Here is a 19,407-nt window from a genome sequence, read left to right on the forward strand (position 1 = left end):
ATGATCCCTCATATCATCAAAGAGAGGGGATCTCCAGGTCATCTTGTTCATCTGCTTCATAACAGCAAAATCCACAGCAAAAGTATCATTCCTGACAGACATTTGATCAGCCTGTTTCAGAAGGCATCCAGCAAGAAAGATATTCCAACTTCTTTAGACACTCCAGTACTTAGTTACCTTTAGCATTAATTTTTTTCCCTAGCTCTAACCAAAGTGTCCTTTCCTGTAATTTAAGCCTGAAATGTAGTAGTTCAGGTGATTTAGATGCACAGAATCAAGCTCAAACATACACAGCAAGTCAAAGCAGAACCAGAGCTGCCCAACTGCCAGCCTACACCTTCTTTATATTTCATTGCACAGAGACAGTACAGCAAGTTTGAGGGCCTGCAGGGCAGCCATAGGTATCAGTGAGGCTTAGCCAATAGGTAACACTAAAGGAAGTAATATGACTTTAAGAACACACTGTTGGATTGAGACTCAGCTCAAAATCTCACAGATTTAGAAATTACCTTATGCAAGAGTAGAGCTGAATCACTGCTTTCTTTAAAGGTGTCATGGACCGTCCGCCCCTTGTAATCAGCTCAGTGGGCACAGTAAAGCTGTTTTGCATCCTTCCACTTTTAATAAGCTAGAACTGGCCTGTCAAGCTTGTGGCTTCATGCTATTGGCAGGCGCAGACTTAATTTATGAAGTTAAGACTACACAATAAAGACAATAGATAAATTATACACAGCACAAACTATGATTCCTGCAGAGAAGTTCAAAAGCTCTAGGGCTGCAAGAGCCTGAAAGGAAAACCCAGGGCATCAGAGTGGGATCAGTATCGATGTACCTCTTAGCTAGAAACTAAGGCTCTCAAGGCTTTATGAAATTGAGCATGACCCCCAAAATAGGCTTTAACACATACCAAGTTGTTGGTGATTCCCAGAGAGAGGCACACAGTAGCTGCCTCATGTTTTCTTCTCCACTCACACATCAGTAGATAAATGTAAGGACTCAACATGTAAATTCACCTGCAATTGGTCAGAGCGATATCATCACTGGATGTATACAGCTGGATGTTATTACATAGCAGCATGCTCATACTGTCTTGAAAGGCCAAAGCTACAGTATCTTGTTAACTGTATACATTTGGCTCAGAATTGTGCAAGACAGTTTCATGCCCTGGAGAACTTGCAACTGATTTTTTGGATTTGAAAATCTTGACACCCCAATTGCAGTATTATTGAAACTGATCCTTTCCAGACAATCCAAATACAGACTGTTGTAACTTTGAGGACAGATAAATTACACAAGCAAGTTAAAGAAAGGGAGTGATATAGCAGCAGGAAGCTGCTAAACGATGTTTCTTTTTTTAGTGATGGCAAATCACCTGGGCAATCTCCTCTTCTGCAGTATGATGTATTAAGATTAACAGGAAGTCCCTAAAGCAGAAAACTGATCCCTTCCTGTTCAAATCTCTTTATTCCTGAAGATCATAATTTCTCCAGAGATTTGACAGTTCCTCACACTAGTAGCTTGGAAGGAACAGAGGACTTGGCTTCTAGAAGTTCTTCGGCTTCCAAAGGTGAAGTTATAGCACAATGCCAACATTCCCCACTGTATACTCTATATACAATTCTAACCCTTAGACAAGGATCACTATAAGCAACAATGGACTAATCAAAGTTTGCACTTAAGAAAACTAACGGTCAGTGTCTTCTGGTATCCTCCGCTTCTAAAATGGCTTGAAAGCTTTACACATATGGAAAAACAAAATTGAGAAGTTGAAAGGTAATTTTGCACTACTGAATTTATACAGGATAGTTAATCATCCCAGTTTTCTACCCTACCTCCTGAAAGAGAACGTAGAGATAAAAAGGTTGTCAAATTAGTGTTGTACATAAAACCGTCAGAAATAGACATATTAGACATATCGTAGAAGTTTATTACAAATTTAGTGCCCCGAACCCATTAAGCTCCTTGCATTGACTTGCCTTCTGCCACGAACCCAATGACTTGCAATTTAAGCTTGCACACATTTGATTCCTACAGCAATTAAACAAATTGTTTATAAAGAAAACATTAGAAAAGCACTTATTGTTAATTTTTTAGCCTTTGCATTCTGATCAGCAGGGTGAAAAATGACATATGATCAACAGTTATCTGAAGACTAGAGTTGGAAACCAGAGTACAACAATAGAGTGGGGGAAATCACTAATAGTTTTACATCGTATCTGTACACCTTTTGGTTATTTATAACAAAATCAGCTTACGATAGACTGGTAGCATGAACTAGAAACACGTGAGTTGAGATCAAAGTCTAAACTGTCCCTAAGATGAGTACTTCATTTTTATAGTACTTTTAGAAATAGAAACAGCATTGAAATATAAACAAAACTCTATGCTAACAACTGTTATGTGATCCATACCTAAAGAAGTCAACATATGAAATCTTTTTATGATACAATACTGAAACATTGCTCATTGCTCCCTTTGTAACGAAAACATATCTCTATTTCCTGATTCATCCTCTTCATGAAACTAAGGTGACCCCTTACCTTGATTTACATGGTGACACTTCAAACTTTCAGGTGTGTCTGATACAAACAGCACAGAAAGTTAAGCACGATAAAACACCAAAACCACACTGATCTCAATTTGCAAGCCTGGTTAACATTTGTAGGATCCCAGGTTGAAATGCACAGCATAATTTGAAAGTAACTTCTGATGTTCAACAAGTTTTAGGAGGCAGAACTAATTATGTATCTACCAGGACATCAAAAAAATATGATAAAATGCGTGTATATACACATGTAAAGCCATTTCCAGTAAGACATATACTGTCTGTAAATGAACTGTCTGTTCAACACATTCATTGAGGTGGTGCCAACCTTTTCAGCACAGATCTTACTAATGATAAGACTTAAATGCCTATGTGAATAAAAAAAAAAAAAAAATCATTATTTCAAGCGACAGAAATAGACACAAGTGCAACACTTTTTCTTCATCTTTTATTTAAATCTTTCCAGTATTCTCTAAAAGGCATTTACAAGGCATTCTAAGCTGAACCTAAAGCTAGAATAGTAAAAAGCTGGTTACTAAGGCCTTTTCAGTGGCATTTTAAAAGCACACAAATTTCCTGTAACTACCTTTAATGAATTCAGGGAGGACTTCTATCATTACCTTCAAAGGGAGAATACAGACCAACAAGAGCTTCTGAAAATACCACAGTCTATAACCATTTCATTTGTAAGCTTCATTTCGCTAAACCTATCTCTGCCCTCTTCAAACAAACATTTAAATAAATTATAAGTTCCTAGTTTAGAATGTGTCTTTGGAAAGAATACTGTATAAACCCAGGTTTGAGATAAGTCATGGAAGAAAAACTACCTTGAAGTCAAGACCTTGCTTTTAAGAGTCTTATTCAGACTAGATTCTTATAAGCCTAAACTTAAATCTTAATTTCAGCACTTGCAGCAGGAGATATTAATTTAGGATTATGAGAAACAGGAAATCAGATTCACAGTTTTGCAAATCTAAGGGTACAAATTTTACAATTGTATACTGTACCCACCAAAAGGGGGTAGGGGCCTCAGAGTATAGTTCCAAACTTAGCCCTGAAAAAGTTCATTAACAAAACTATTTGGCACTTTTGGGCACTGAAGAGCTAAAAATCCTTTTAACTCTTTAAAAAGGTCCTCAGTAAAAACTATCCACATGTCAACACTAGAGGAAATAAGTCCAATTACAAAAGGAGTGGCTTCTTTTAAGAAGATTTAATTTACATATATGATTAGAATGTTTTTACAATTTTCGGTATTGAATGTGAAACTTTCACAGCATTATCTGCAATTAGTTCAGAAAAACACACTTTTAGTGAGCATAAAGAGAAGCTGTTCCTAAATATACTGGAAGATAAAGTCCATAGAACTCTAACTAAAATTTAGACAATACTGGACATGACAGTAGAGTTACATAGATTTCTGAGAGGACTACACATAAGAAAGCTTGCAATATAATTATTCTTTTAAGCCATGTTTGAAGTCAAGCCACCTTCAAACTTCCAGCTCAGCTGATAATTTGAAAATGCAGTACATGCACTGGGAAATGGACACCTTCCATAAAGAATCTGCAGTCCTAATACACAGGTGAATATAAAGCAAAACACACAAGATATCCCACTGACATTCTAACACAATTTGCCGCTGTTAAAATAAGTCAGTACAAAACCAATGGACAGGAATTACAACGGAGAATTGTCAGCAATAGGAGCAGATAGCTCCTAGCTGTAGCAGAAGGAGCAGATAGCTCAGAGTGTAAATAGCAATTTCACAGATGGTTTGGGGTACTGACTTCAGAATCAGAGAATCAAGTTCCCTCTTTTACAATGGCCAGCTAAACTGAGCACTGCAGCAACCTCTTTTATGAAGTAGTACACTTGCCTCCAAACTACCTACTGCCTGACCCCTATCCTCAGAATCACATCATTCCATTGCTGGTGGAGGACAGCTAGAGAGAATCCCATTTCCATAATGGACATTCACATAACTATCTATTTGAAAACATGGGCCAAACTTCTAATGCTTCATCTAAAGTGCTTGTGAACAGCCAAGATTTGACCATTTGGGTCTCCGAAGAATAAAACCACAGAAGGGGATAAATTTGTTTTCAAATCTGCAAATTGGGATTGGAATTCTTAAGTGTACACATGAAGACTAAAAAACAATTAGAAAATATTTGTGGGATGCCCTGGCACACTGTGTATAGGGTAGAAATTTGACTAGAACACAAATATAATGATGACTTTTTTTTTTTTTTTTTAAACACAAAAGACCTTGGATACTCAAGCACATGAATTCCTCAAGGACCTGGCTCATTTATCCTCACACCTGCTTCTCCTTCACACTCCTAAGCAGTCTGTTGTAGCTTTTCCTGAGAGGTCTGATTTCTCCACAGCATTTTTGAAGTCTGATTTTTTTTTTTATTGGTTTTTTTGGTCCCTCATCAGGAATGCTATTGTTTAGGCCTCTGTCATCGCACAATTTAACTACAATATCCAGGCCCGCAATTTTTGGTAATGCTTTCTGATCTGTGCAAAATGCACACCATAAGACCAGTCTAGGTTTTTTGCTTTGAAGTCATTGTACCTGTCCCTGCCCCAGAACAGTGGACACATACAGCTGGCTCCTTGTCTTCTCACTGCAGCAGTTATATCTTTCTCGTCTTCTCTTTCTTGCAACTCTCAAAACATTCATCACAATTTTAGACAGTATCTGCTCAGATTTTCCCACATATGTTTTACCCATTCATAAGAAACAGCAGTCTTTTATCAGAAGAACACTTCCCAAGTTTATCTACAAAGCTACTGTTTGCTTATTCCTCAAATTCCTTTTAAATTTTCATTTCTGCTATAGGAAATCAGGAAACCACTGGCATCATGGTCAAGCAGTGGTCAAAGCCACCTGTTAATAAACCTGCTCTTCAGTTTACCTTTGCAATCAAGTGTGTTCCATCTTTTATGTTCAGCACCTATTGCAAAGAGAACTTGACGCCAATCCTTTCTTTGCATGATGATGATCTAATATTGATAGAAACAATTACTTAAACACAAGAGTTTCCTTTCAAAGACCAACTCAGATAACAGTCTTTTTATCTGTTCATTAGGAAATAACTCATCTGCCCTTTCTCTTCTGATGGCTAATGATACAGAAAGTGAATGCCAGAACTGAAAGTGGAATGCATCTACATAGAAATAGTGTAATACCTATTTGCTGTTGTACTTTTTGTAGTTCTTTCTTAGTCATGTTGACATGTTTACTTTCATTTGTGGTTTTCAGCTAGACAGTGATGGATTTTAGAGAATTACATTTAAGATAATTACACCACTAAATATTACAAAAATTAAACAAATTCACAGTTGGATTAATTTAGCATACCATCCCTGCAATTATTTTTGCCTTGCTCGTAAGAAAACTATTGCCTCAAGCTGGAAGGCATCCTCCTAATGCTTCACTATAGTATGTGTTAACTAGAACAGGTGCAGACTTCCAAAGAATTTTTGTGGAGTTTGCAGTCCTGATGATAACGCACGTCCTGAATCTGGCCTTTGCTCAAGACCATAAATCAGTCATCTGTGAATCAAATGCCACTGGTAAAAGCATATGAACGTGTAAATCTACAGCTATGCAAATAAGGAATTAAAAACCTCTCTCGTACTTGTTTAAAAGTAGAATGATAATCTGCAAGGCTCAGATTACATGATCTGTATCTGTAAAGTGACCCTTATAGAAGAGGTCTGTTAAAAGACTTGAATTTGCCTGATTATTTGCACATATGTCAAAACAAAGTCTTTGGTTTGGTCTTTATTCTACTGTCAAATCTGTCAGCATCTCACTTAGCTCTCATACAGTAGCACTTCATTTGATTAGCCTCTTTTATATTTTACTTATTCCAAGTAAACCATTTGATTGCATCAGTCACACTGAAATTATTATTTGCTCGAGACTGCTAACAAATACAGATTTCACCAAAAGAAAAACAGTGCAATTACCACGAATTTGATTATCTGGGAGAATGTCACTGCTTAGAGTTCCCTGTTCATTAGAAATGCAGTAGAAATTAAATTAAACAAAAATTGTGCTGGCAACTGCTGGCTTCTGTCAGAATTTGCTTATTAAAATGTGTAAAATGCATAACTGGCTAGAAGGAGCAGTGTGATGTACATGATCAATACACGACTTAAATGATACACACTGAGTGTTTTTCCACTGGTATCCCTTTGGGTTACTACTGCTTGCTTGTCTCTAAAATCCTTACTGTTAGTAGGAAAAACAATACAGGGTTGATGCCTAAATCAGACAAAGGCTGCTTAAGATTAATAAATGTAAAGCACAAAACACACAGAAGTCAGTAGTGTGACCTCTATGTTCAAAAGGGAATTATTTACTATATACTTAATCTACACTGATCACTACAGTTCAGGATTGCCTCAAAAGTTAGTCTTTTTGAAATTCAAAACTTCCATAGATGTCTCATGATCTTTAAAAACAGCAGCTGAAATACCCAGTCAAAGCTGGGGCCATCTAATCCATTAACCCACCACTTAACGATGGCCCACTGGCTGCATCATCAGAGAGCGCAAAACATTATGCTAGAGATTTACTAAATAACCTTCCAAAAATACAATTCTTTGTAATTCTCACCAATCAATAATCACCTCACACCAATTATTTATTCATCCTTATTTATCATAGTTCTTATTTATCATAATTCAAGGAACTACAAAAGCTCTCATTATCTGAATAACAGAATAGAGAATTTGAGGTTCTCAAATGAACATGAAATTCAGCGAGAAACAAGCATTTAGTACCTTACAAACATCATTTTCCACCTGCTTGAAAACTTGGTGCCAACAATATCTTCATTTCAGATTATGTTTACATTTACAAAAAAGGAAGTATTTTTGGTTTTATAATTGTGCCTAATTTTTTAATACTAAGAGAAAATGAACATTCAAAGACAACATTCAAGCATCCAATTTAACCATCTACCCACACTGTTCTATCGCCCTGAATCACTACTTTTCCCTTGTGGTCACTTCAAACAGTGAAAATACTGTTCATATGCACAGAGACCTCTATAGTAACATGTAATTTCTAGTTCATGCATTTTTCAGACATCAGAATTGATCCAGATAACCGAATCATGGACAGCCTCCCCGCAGTCATTTGCTAAAAGTAAACTTTGGCAAAGTATTAGCTTTTAGAAAGTCAGTCCTACTGGATATCCTTGTTCTAGTCAGATTCAAAACAGTTTATGAGATTAGCTGTAAACAGCCATGAGATGTTTTGTTTATATTTGCATTTTATTCCAATCAAAAGACCAAAATCAGTCTTAATCCTAACTGTTATGAATTGAAATTTGTACTTTTACAGGTTTTGTGGTAGTCTGCTCTGCTTTTGCACTTAATTTCATTAATCATAGTAAAAATATAAATCTGACCACTCTGCTTTCATAACTCATTCTGACTTTTCTATATACGATAAATTCAAGTACTAATATCTCTTCCACAATTTACATTTCAGAAATCCCTATTTCTATTCTTTTATTGGTACTCCTTATTGCTAATCTAGAGATGGATCACTGTATTCCATTAAGAACACCCATCAGATCTCTATAATTAGCTAATTTGTCTTTCAAATTCTTACCTCAGGTACAAATATTTCTAACTTGTTGACATAGGAAAACTTGTTGCATCTTCTGCACCTTCACCACTTACTACTGACATGATGTTTAAGTAATATCTATGCATTTTTGCAAGATGAGATGCTGTGCTTTCTGTGGCTTCACACACTTGTGCCTATTCCGCTAAGAAATACATGGCTTTAATAAACACAATAACACTCAAGGAACACTATGGTAGTGAAGCTTTACACTCAGGCTACAGTTAAGTCCTCAGACAACGTGGCAATGTGCTGAAAAGAACACTCTATGGCTGTCCTGCTCTTGACACAGTCCCCTACCCCTTCTCATCATGGGCTACTACCATCCAACCCTAAGCCTCTTAGGAAGCTGTACAACTACCTTTCAATCTCACTGCAGTTGAACTGGGACCTCACCTATTGACACTGCAAAAAAAAAAAAAAAAAAAAAAATCAGTAAGGAACCAGACCCGTTGTTTTTAAACTGTTCAAAAAACCACAAAGACCCTTCCACTATTTTGACCTTCAGTCACAACTACTGATCTCCTATTAGCATAACTGTTGATCCTATAAACAAATGCAACCTTTAGAAATCAATGCATTTTACCATTTTTATAAGCCCTGACGAATTTGATTTTCAGCCATGAGAACTACAGTTACTGACTCCATTTCCCTCGAGTTTCCTTATGCACCCCTGCCTTTTCTTTTGGGTCCTGAAGAAGCAAAAGAGTAAACCCACTATGCTTGTGGACAAATTTAGCTAATCAGCAACTGCTGAAAAACTAGGGATAGGTTTAGTTACTCATAATTCAGTTGTCCACTGCTTTAATACTTGTACATAAAATGCAAGACAAGTGCCCTAAAAATAAGTAAAGCTTTCATTATTTTATGCCTCAGCATTATTTGACAATTATTTTCTGAAAGGGCTAATTAAAAAGTTTACTGTATAGTTTGATCACAGTAAAGATTGAGAAGAAAGGTTTCTTTTCCTGCCATCGTATTCCTGCCCCCGCCCCCTCCTTTAAGGCTTGGAATCTTCAGCATCAACTCTTAAAAAAAGTGTACTATGTTACTCGGGTTACTTAAGAACACAGAACCACATCTGTGCTATTCAACCCCCTGATGGTGGTTGGTGAGGTTTTTAAGGGTGGATGAATCAGAACACTATCTTTATTCAGTATAGAAAGATGAAAAAAATCAATCTATTTAGGGGAAGAAGCTAGAAATAACAGAAGAAGAGGCTCCATCTTTGGAATTTCCTGCTTTACAGCAGCATTAGCTGTGATGTATCTCTGTGATAGAACAATACATCTGAACAGAAAAATACATTTCATGCTTCAAAAAAATTGAAAGCAGGAGTAGATCTAGAATGTGATCATCCAGCATGACTTTATTCAAAGATACATGCTGCCCTTCTAAGTGCTTACTTCTCTCCCTTCTCCCTCCCATGCATGAAGTTTTGCATTACATCAGCACCTCTGAAAGTCTTTTTAGCTTTTGTTTTAGCCCTAGAATGTTAAGAAGTTTCATAATTTCAGAAAGGTCAACTGTTCTTAAAACACTTTCATGAGAAGACGCCACACCATTTGAAGAAAAATAAACACAGAATATCTATGGCACAGTCTTATCTCAAATAGGAAGCTATACACTACATCCAACAATAAAGAAAGAAAATACAAACTGGCAATGAGTAACATGCTTAATGCAATACTGAAATAACGACACAGGAAAGGATCAACATCAGAGCAGTAGGACACAATACCAAAGTATACATTTGTAAAATTCTAGTTTACAAACAAGCAGGAATTGCCAACGTTTACTTCCATGTTTGTGCAGACAGCCTCACTGGAGCAGAAATATTTGTTCCAAGGTCACATTTGAAGCAATTTGCCCACTCCAGATGCAATCTCATCATTGGTGTATAATATTCAATACCTGGTCCTTCCAATACAGAAGTGACATTCAGCTGTTTCACAGTGTAACATTATACAATGTACCCTAACTCACTATCCGAGTGTGTTCCCTAGGCACATGCCATCTGTATTGTTACTCACAGGTTGGTCATATATGCAAGTATACAGAGAATAGTCCATAGGCTGAGGGTAGACAACACATTCCCACACTAGCTCTCTCTTAAGGTTATTGTGCTCCACAGACCACATGGTTGTTTGATGCTTATCACTGTTTGCTCAAAGCTGATGATTTTAAACAAACAACATACCAAAGAAAACTGTTACACCACTTGATTCTACCTCCTTTGGTCATCCTGTTCTCTCATTTCTATTACTATTTGCACCTGCTACACGATACTGCATTTTAGGATTCATCTGCCTGCTTTTGCTTTGTTGGTATCCTGTTTATGAGCATAACACATGGGCCCAGAGTCACCTTCATGGGTCATCTGTCTAAAAAAAATGTTTGAAGTGACTGTAATGTTAAAGCATGACAGCTGATATTATTTACATAACTGCTGACCAAGAGAGAGCCTGACTTTGCATAACGTACAGACTTTCAAATCATGTATAATCATCTCTTGTATAGAAAACGTGGCTCCACTGAAACCTGAAAAACTTCTAGGCTTCAGCTGGAACTTGATGTCACCCTTTCCAACACAAAAATACTCAATTTGTCCTGTGTCATATTATTGTCAAGGTTTTCTTGTAAACCTTCTGTTTATAAGTACACTTCAGTTCATCACAAGCCGAAAAATATCCCTCTCCCTTCATGCCCATTTGCTTCCTACATCAGTGACCCAATTCTATGCTTTTATACCTTACATCATGTGGAATTAGTTCATACTGGATACGCTCTTTACTTCGTTGCCATTTCTTACCTCATTTAAAATTCTTCCTCCAGAACAGATTCTATTGCAGCACCTCCATGGCCATTACTGACAGTCACCAATTTGATTTACAAATAGCTCTGAGGGGATCAGATGTTGCCAAAGAGACAGTAAGGAAACAGGGAAGCTGGGAACTGATATGAGAAAAAAAGACAAAGGGAGAAAAGCAAAATGGAAAGAGTAAAGAATATTCCTTTAAATAATAGAGACTAATAAGATGCATCTATCAGCACCTAATGGGTGCACGCTGTTTAGTGATTAGTCATAGCTAGTCTTCACTTGTTTTCTTACACTATAAATTCTTCATAGTGAGATTATGCCCACCTTGAACTGCAAGATCCTTCACTTCTTGCATACTGCTATATCCGTATTTCTTATTGTTATTACAAAAGCTCTCTATCTCTTCGTTAAAGGTTTACAAACAGCTTAAAGGAAATAGCAGCTCTGCTTGTTTATTGTTTTTATCACAATTAGACTCAATCATAAATATTCATGTAGTACCACACTGTAAATGCGCATTCCACTTCCTAGAACACAGATGAAAGCAGTTCTCTAAACAACTTACTGTGTGACCCCTACACAGAGGTATAGAAAAAGAAGTCGGGGTGTACATTCACCGAACAACAAAATCCTGGAATAATTCAAGTAAGATGGAGCTTTTCTAATGGAGAAAATGCACAGTAGCAATCCATTTATATATTGCTGTTTCCAAATGCAATGTCTCATTTGGGGGATAGTTGCTGAACATGCTTGTCCAAATGCCTTTGCAGGAGATAGAGATATATAGACATATATATATACACACACACACACAGAAATAACACATTGGAATTTGGCTCCTAATTACAGAGCACTGGTTACTAAATTAACTATAAAGATACCAGACCTCAGATTCTTGATTTAATGGTCACTCAACTGTCCAAACAAATGGCTCATCTCAGTGTGATTTAAATCCACATAATTATTAAATAAGAGTTAAGACTGAAATATAATTTAATTTTCTACAGATGCAAGGTGAATCAGAACGTTTGGGTCAGCTGTCAGAAAAATTTGGTGCATTTCAGTATTCGCTAATTCAGAAATTGTATTAGTGAGAATACAGTTGGTAGTTCATAAAATGCTACTTTTAATACAAACGTTATCTGTACTGAGGGATTGCAGTTTTATTGACCTAGGCCTAACTACAGTTTTCTTCTCTAAAGCAGATATGTTGTGATTAATAACTATTCAGAACAATTCATTTTGCACTGAAAATCTACAGCATTAACAGAGCCGCAATTAGAAGACCTCTCCCATTTCAATTATTCCCTTACATTTGTCTTCATGTTTTTATTTTCTCTACCTTCTCTAGCCCCTCTCAGAATCACTGAGATTGTTCCATAAAAGTTTAACCGTCTTGTGCTATTAATGTGCTTGTGCTCCATGTGGAGTGCTCGTTTCCTTCCTTTTATTGAACGCCAAACGGAGGGACACAATGGGCGTGTTGTGCTCTGTCTAGCACGGTATGTGCGATATCTTTAAAAAGGAGGTGTGAGCTGGCTATAATACCACTACTCTTAACAGTACAAGTACCACAAACTAATCAACCACAGCACTGGGGCATGCAGTCCATTGAAAGCTGGTGAAAAAGCTGCTTTTTATTATGACCTACATACTGCACAGCAGCAGTTGGACAATTTAAGTCTAGTTACATTGAGGCTGAACACAATGCATGAATTCCACTAATGAAGTCAATGATGTAAGGCTTTTCAAATATGCCTGCAAGTTCTATAACGTTTTATTTCACCCACGCTATCCTGACGGTAAAAAGCACAATGAAAAACAAAAAAAACCCTTTCCTTTTAGTAGAAAATGCGAGCATAAAATTTTATCAGCTATCGGAAACATCCTTCTGAATCGGCAACCATATGGATGGAACATCACATTGAAATATTGAACGAAAACGCAATCAGATCAATTCAGCAGCCGCTCCAAGCAAGCCACTGACCAACCTCTAAACGCAAAGATACCGAAAGAAGCTTATTTCTTGCATGAAGTTTTTGCTCAGTTTTATTTTACAAAATCGAGATAGTCTCCGTGCAAAGGCATACCTCTCTCGCACAAGCCGAGATGCACAGCAGCTTCCTTTCGTGGACGAGTCCAGCGGCAAAAGCTCCTAAGCCGATCTGCTAATAAGCAGCGCGTAAGCTAGAGAAGGGGCTCCTGCCCAGGCTGCAGCACAGAGCCCGGCCAAACTAACTGCACACCTGCTTTTTCCGCCGCGCCTGCTGCCCAGGGCCAGCGGCACGCAGGAGCAGCAGAAGGAAGGGCAACACCCTTCCCCCGGACCGCGGGCTTTCACTCGCAGCAGCTAACGAGCTGCCGAGAGAACATCGCGGGGAAACCTTGCCTGTACGAGACAAAACCCCGCTCCGCTGCCTGACAGCAGATACGCAGCGCTAGCGCCCTGCATTCGACCTCCTCCGATCAGCCAGCCGGAACGGCAGTCGCCAGCTTGTCAAAATGGCAGCTTGTAAGCAGGCTAAGCTGCTGTAACTGCTCGCTAACGCGCCCGTTTCTTCTCCTTCCTCCGACCAGGTTTTTGTTTATTCCCCGGTAAAGCACAGCATAATATGTCACATTGTTTCCCGTGAGCAAAATGGCTGGTCCTGCCGGCACTGCCGCAGACCGCTCATTGGGCTCCCCCGGCTTTCCGGAGCCATGGCAACAGCCAACGGCCGGCCGGCCTCGCCCGCGCGGCGGCAGGGGCGGCTCCGCCACCCGCGCCCCGCGCCCCGCGGAGGGGGCCGCCGCGCTCCCTCCCCCAGCGCCATCTGCGTCCGCGGAACCAGGAGCCGCCCGCGCCCCTGGCTCTCGGGTTGTGCCGCACCCGGGGGTCTTGGGCCGGCCGGGCGAGCAGGCTGCAGCAGGGGCGAGCGCCCGCGGCGAGCAACCCGGGCCGGTAGGTGGCAAATGACCGTACGGACACGTACGCGTACAGCGAGACGCTCCTTTGGTGCGCTGAATTCAAGCGCAAAAATTACGCGGCGGGGCACGGTATGGGCGCTCAGCGTAAACAGCCGTCTTCGTGTAGGAAAGAGGGATGGCCATTCTAACAACAGTCAGCCAGCTTTCCAACGATAAAGCCCAAACCCCCACTCGTTTACAGAAAGCTAACCCTGACATTACCGCAATTACTCCCAGTGTTTATAAACGCGTTTCTCGATCTTCACGGGTTAAAGGTCGCTGTTTATCAGGCGCGTTTCAAAGACTGAACGTCGCAATCGCCATGTAGACCAATTTTATCCCATTTAGAATAATGCAATCTTTCATTTCAATTAGGAGTAGGAAGAAAAGGAGACATTTGAGAACCATTTAAAACTGCTTATGAAAACTCCCACCCTTCAGGAGCTGTCATTATCTCATACCTCAACTGCCTAAGGAGTCGGAAATAAAAGCTAGAAGGCATGCAGCACTCCTCAACCTAAAGGTCTTTGAAAATCATTTAGAAACATTAAATATATCTAACTATGCATGCTGCATTTCACACAAAAATTCCGAGTATTGGTTTGAGGAAGATTTTCCTGTCCCTTCCTAGTCATTAACAGGGATTGCCTTAGTACGTATAACAAATCATGGCATTTCCTTGTTCAGTGTCCTACTTCTCTAGGGCTACAGCAGGTTTTTCACCTCTGAGTACAGCTTGCAGACAAAGCTCTGCTGCTCCACCACTCCAAGCGGAATTTCTGCTCTCAGGGTCTGAGGGCAGTGGTGTCTCAGTGGAGCCCCAGGCAGAAAACTAAAGTCCACTGTGCTGGATTTTACACATTTCTTCCCTCAGCATCTTTACCCTTCTTACCCTCTGTAAGCGCTAGTTTCTCTGAAAGTGAGTATTACAAAAGGAAAAGTGGTGGCGGAGGCAGGGTGTCACCAAGATACAAACAGATAAATTCTGTTTAGATTTCTGACGTGTCAGAGCTGAAACATTTCGGTACATTTAAATAGGTGCTTCAACAGTAACACTGATTTAGTCTTGTTTCTTCCTCTCTTAGCCTTTAAAAAGATGGATGGATGTCCACATCACCCAAACTGCAGCTAGGGCTAAGAGTCTGTGCTAGCAACAGGCAAAAGTACCCCCAGCTCCCATGACTCAAACACATACTTTCTGTGCCATGATTCCTGTCCAACAGTACTTTTTGATCAAAAAAGGATGTCTGTTAATTGGCAACCTGATTCTGAAGCTTTTGGCTGGAAAACATTAAACTACTGAAGTAATTATTTACACGCAAAGTATTAAAACAAAACCAGTCTGCATTACAAGAATACCATTTCACCATGATTAGTTCACTAACTTTTTTGTTAATAAGCAACATGAAACAGACTGCACATCCAGTCCCTTGCTTCTTAATACACTGATATAGTCGCTGACTCTATAAAAAAACAAATCTTCAGTAAATGAAGACACAAAAGCAGGTTTTCTATCACTTTATCACACTAACCTACTATGGTTACTGTCATAATACTCTCTACAGGCAGGCTAAAACCTTAGCTTTCAAAAAAGTAAAGGTCATGAGTTTTTAAAGAATAGGTTAGAGCTTGGAAAGGTTTCAAGATGTTTGTCTGTATCTATGTATCTATACATATAAAGGTATCTTAACACACAGTGGAAGCACAGTATTTTCATAAAATTGTTCTTGATTTTTTAATTTTTTTTAAATAAAAAAACCTGTTTGAAGACTACAACTTCATAATTCAATCTTCAGGGATCTAGAACTATGTTTGTTATGCAGGCACACTTCCATCCAGTTAAGAGTGATGGAGCTTTTGCCTGTGGTAGGCACATAGGACTTAACCATATACATGCACATGCAACCCTTCCTTCCCTGCAGCAACATAAGTGATTAGATAGAAGTTAGAAGAGGCTTAATCCAAGTGCAGATTATGGTACCATTTCAGCAAACAATTAAAGCACAAAGTGTGAGAACCTAATCTGTCTGAGCTTTCAGAAGCTCCACAGAAGTCCTAGAAACAGTTTCCGCTACATTCTCTGCACTGCCATCAAATTTCTCCTGGCAAAACCCACTGAAATCGTGACATCAGGGATGGGAACTGGACCCACAGTGCAGCTGCCAGAGACTGAATAACCTCTGATAGGCCCCCAAGGCTCAGTTACACTGGTACGTCTGGGTGTCTAGGAAGGGTCCAGAACCAGGCAGCTGAAATGGTGGCTGCTAGCCTACTCTCCTTATATAAAAAAATTTAAGTGCAAGGCATAGAGTCATACTGACCCTACAATGAGTATTTAAGTGCTTAAAGATAACCACTTGCCTGCTGTGTTAGAACAGGGCTGAAAATAGAACCCATCATTTGGTATCTTTGCTCAAATCCTACTCCCATGTTAATTCAAATGAGCTTCCCAATCTCACTGTAGTAACTGGAAGACAGTTGCTCACATCGAAAACCATCAGAACTGAAAGAAAACTAGTACTCACTAATCCTTCACCGGAACATTGCTAACAATCAGTTTTGAGACAGAAATAACAAGGATTATTCTCAGCCTTATCTATAGATAGATACTGTACCAACATATCATTCACCATTGTAATTTAGTCCTTCCTACTATCTTCCTTCACAAACTAGTTTTCCGCTGTCTCAAACCAGGTCCCCAGAACATAAAACATATACTTCCATTAAAGCAACATTTCATTCTTATGACTTCTTCAATCAACTCGAGAACTGCTATTTGCATACATTTCATTAAATGTTCATTCATTCCATTGTTTTATGGAAAATAAATCTGCATTCTAAAACTGTTTTAAATGCACGAACTGTAACACATATTAAAAGATATTGGCATCCATGGACAGGAAATGACAAAAGACCAGATCCTAGTTAAGAAGCAATTACTATATTAAAATCCGCATTTTATTTCCTGCATTGCGTTGTAATTGTTCCTAGATATATTTGACTATCCGAATAGAAAAAACACCTACTGTTCAGGCATCCTTAATATCATTAACAATTACAGATCTTTCTGACCCCTGTTCAATTTCTGTAATCACTTGATGGTATATTTAAATGAAAAAAGGCTCTATTATGAAGGCAAACTGGACTGCTCACATCATAAAGACAGCCTCATCTATCAATAAAAACAACACTATCAGGTCTCCAATTTAAAAAGACTGAAATGTTTTTTTCATATTGGTTGGTCAACCTACTTAAATGCAAAGCAGCAGGTAAACAGAATGAGTATTTGTAGGGGAGTATGCTGAAGTATAGACTAGTTAACATCATTTTTCCAAGGTTCCAGGTGACTACAAGCCTGGAAAAAAAACCCTGATGTCCGATTCCCAAGACACTGCTACCTACCTAAGCTACAACATGCAGAAGAGCAAAGTGGAATTCAAACATGAAGAGTTAATTTTATCCAGGGTCAAACTTGTTTGTAGCTCCTCCAGCTACTGAACACTGAGTACAACTCCAGCTATTGGCTTTGTATTTTCAGGTTCTCACTAATAACAACTCTGATCAATTTTCTGTGCTGTGGATTCAGTCAGATACTTAGCAAAGGTGCTGACAGAGAATTCTATCTAGATTGTATAGAGTAACCAGTTGATTTAAGTATTTAAGACATGGCATGCATTTAAATAAAACAATCACAAAAGCATTTTAGAAACATTTTCTAAGGTGTATTTGGGAAAGTTTTATCACGGGAAGCATATCCTTTTTTCAGTTTCCCTTTGAGACATGTTACTGATCACAAGTAGTACAACCATAAAACGGGATAGAAGAGATGAGAAAAGTAACTCTGATTTTCTTGAAAGCAAATATTTAAAAATTTTAAAAGGAAACCCTGAAGCCCTTTTGTAATTAGAGATGAAAGTGTCTTAACCTAATAAGACTAGATCCCTCATGTTTTACAGCAGTGTTAGAGATGCTACTGAATTCCTGGAGCAATTTCCACACTATTTCCCATCCCACATTTAGTATTTTATGTTGATATAATTTAGTAAAAAAGCAATAGTGAAGGTATCACTGCCTAATCTCAAATATGAAATATTACTAAAATTATATTAAGATGCTTTTTAGCTGTTTGTACATACAGTTTTATATTAATTTTAGCTGCATTTTAAGTAAAGATGAAAAAGAGCCTGAAACAGAGAGACACTCATTATTTTCCTTTTCTATTTGCTTGGTTACCAATTGGATTCATTAACATTCATTAACTTATGTGCTTTGCTGTCACTTATCCCAAGAAAACATCTCAAATTTTATGATATATTGAGCAGACATTAAATCATGTGAACTATAGTATGGATGGGTTCTGTTTTCAGATCTTTAGGACAGCATGTCAGAGAAAAAGGTGAACTTGAGCTCATGAAGACATAATACACGAGGTTCTCCCAAAAATGAGTGCTTAAATGTCCATTTTTAACAGAAAATAGCAAACTCTAAAACAAAACTAACATGCAAATGAGCAAGTGTCTTAAAAGTTATCCTCCCAATTCTTGAAATATCACCAAGATACCAGCTGTAACCTACAGCAAAACAAAAAAAAAGAGAAACTGCTACTGAAATGCACTATGCTTTCAGAGTATGCCAAGAATATTGCCAAGACAATTAATAGTTTATCTGGTCAATTTGTACTTGAAAGTTTTCCAGTCCTGATTGTGTCATGTACTGACAGTTCCATTAAATAACTACATTAATTCATAGACCTAAGCCGGAATTCACATTGAGTTGATTTAAGTTCTGAAGAACACCCCAGGCCACCTAGTTTCCAGCACCTGCCAAAAATCAGGTTTTGTCTCCATTTTGAACTGGAGATCCCAACGAGCCCGAGTTCCTGTGAACATCAAATGTCAGTCTTAGCAGTAATGCTCTGTCAAAATGCAGAGGCCTGAACTCATGCTATCAGTGCCAGAACTTTAAGAAATTACAGCAAGAAATATTGAATTTTACGCAAAATTTTCTGCTTCCCAATTTATTGGAAATACAAACTTGGCAGCATACGTTATGAAGTCATCTTATATATTCCACACTTATGTATAAAAGTACAAATATGAGACTGGTAGCTACATAAAGAAAAGGAAATGTTTTCCCATCTTTTCTACAAGAGTAGGACAATTAGAATTCTAAAGTGAAAATTTTATTAACTTCTCAGTAACAGGTTCCTCACATATTGCAATTTATAGAAAGAAAATAGACAAATAGTCAGGATAGAAAATTCTTCCCCCTGCTTAGACACCAACAGACAACTCCTCTAGGCTGCAAGTACATGAATATTTCTCAAACATCACTGTTAGATATTTAGGAAAATGAGCCATCAGTCTCCAAGCCTCCTCTTTCTTCCCTTTTAATATGTAAACCCCAAACTTTCACCTTCTCCCCTATTTTTATCGT

The 19,407-nt window shown here is 38.4% G+C and overlaps 1 protein-coding gene across 15 annotated transcripts in view; it reads right to left on the reverse strand.

Annotated features, from left to right (window-relative positions):
• The window catches only part of SORBS2 (sorbin and SH3 domain containing 2), a 190,662-nt gene that overhangs the window by 157,549 nt on the left and 13,706 nt on the right, over nt 1–19,407 (reverse strand). For 3 of the 15 annotated variants that reach the window (XM_052779878.1, XM_052779875.1, XM_052779874.1), the window contains exon 1: nt 13,116–13,723. The exons of 1 other annotated variant lie outside the window; for it this stretch is intronic. The gene's annotated coding sequence lies outside the window, so the exon portion shown is untranslated. Of the gene's footprint in view, nt 1–13,115; nt 13,730–19,407 lie in introns of those variants that run through there. 11 more of the 15 variants (XM_052779881.1, XM_052779890.1, XM_052779883.1 and 8 more) reach the window with 8 other exon arrangements.

This window comes from Harpia harpyja, chromosome 2 (genome assembly GCF_026419915.1).
Source record: "Harpia harpyja isolate bHarHar1 chromosome 2, bHarHar1 primary haplotype, whole genome shotgun sequence".
Lineage (NCBI taxonomy): Eukaryota > Metazoa > Chordata > Aves > Accipitriformes > Accipitridae > Harpia > Harpia harpyja.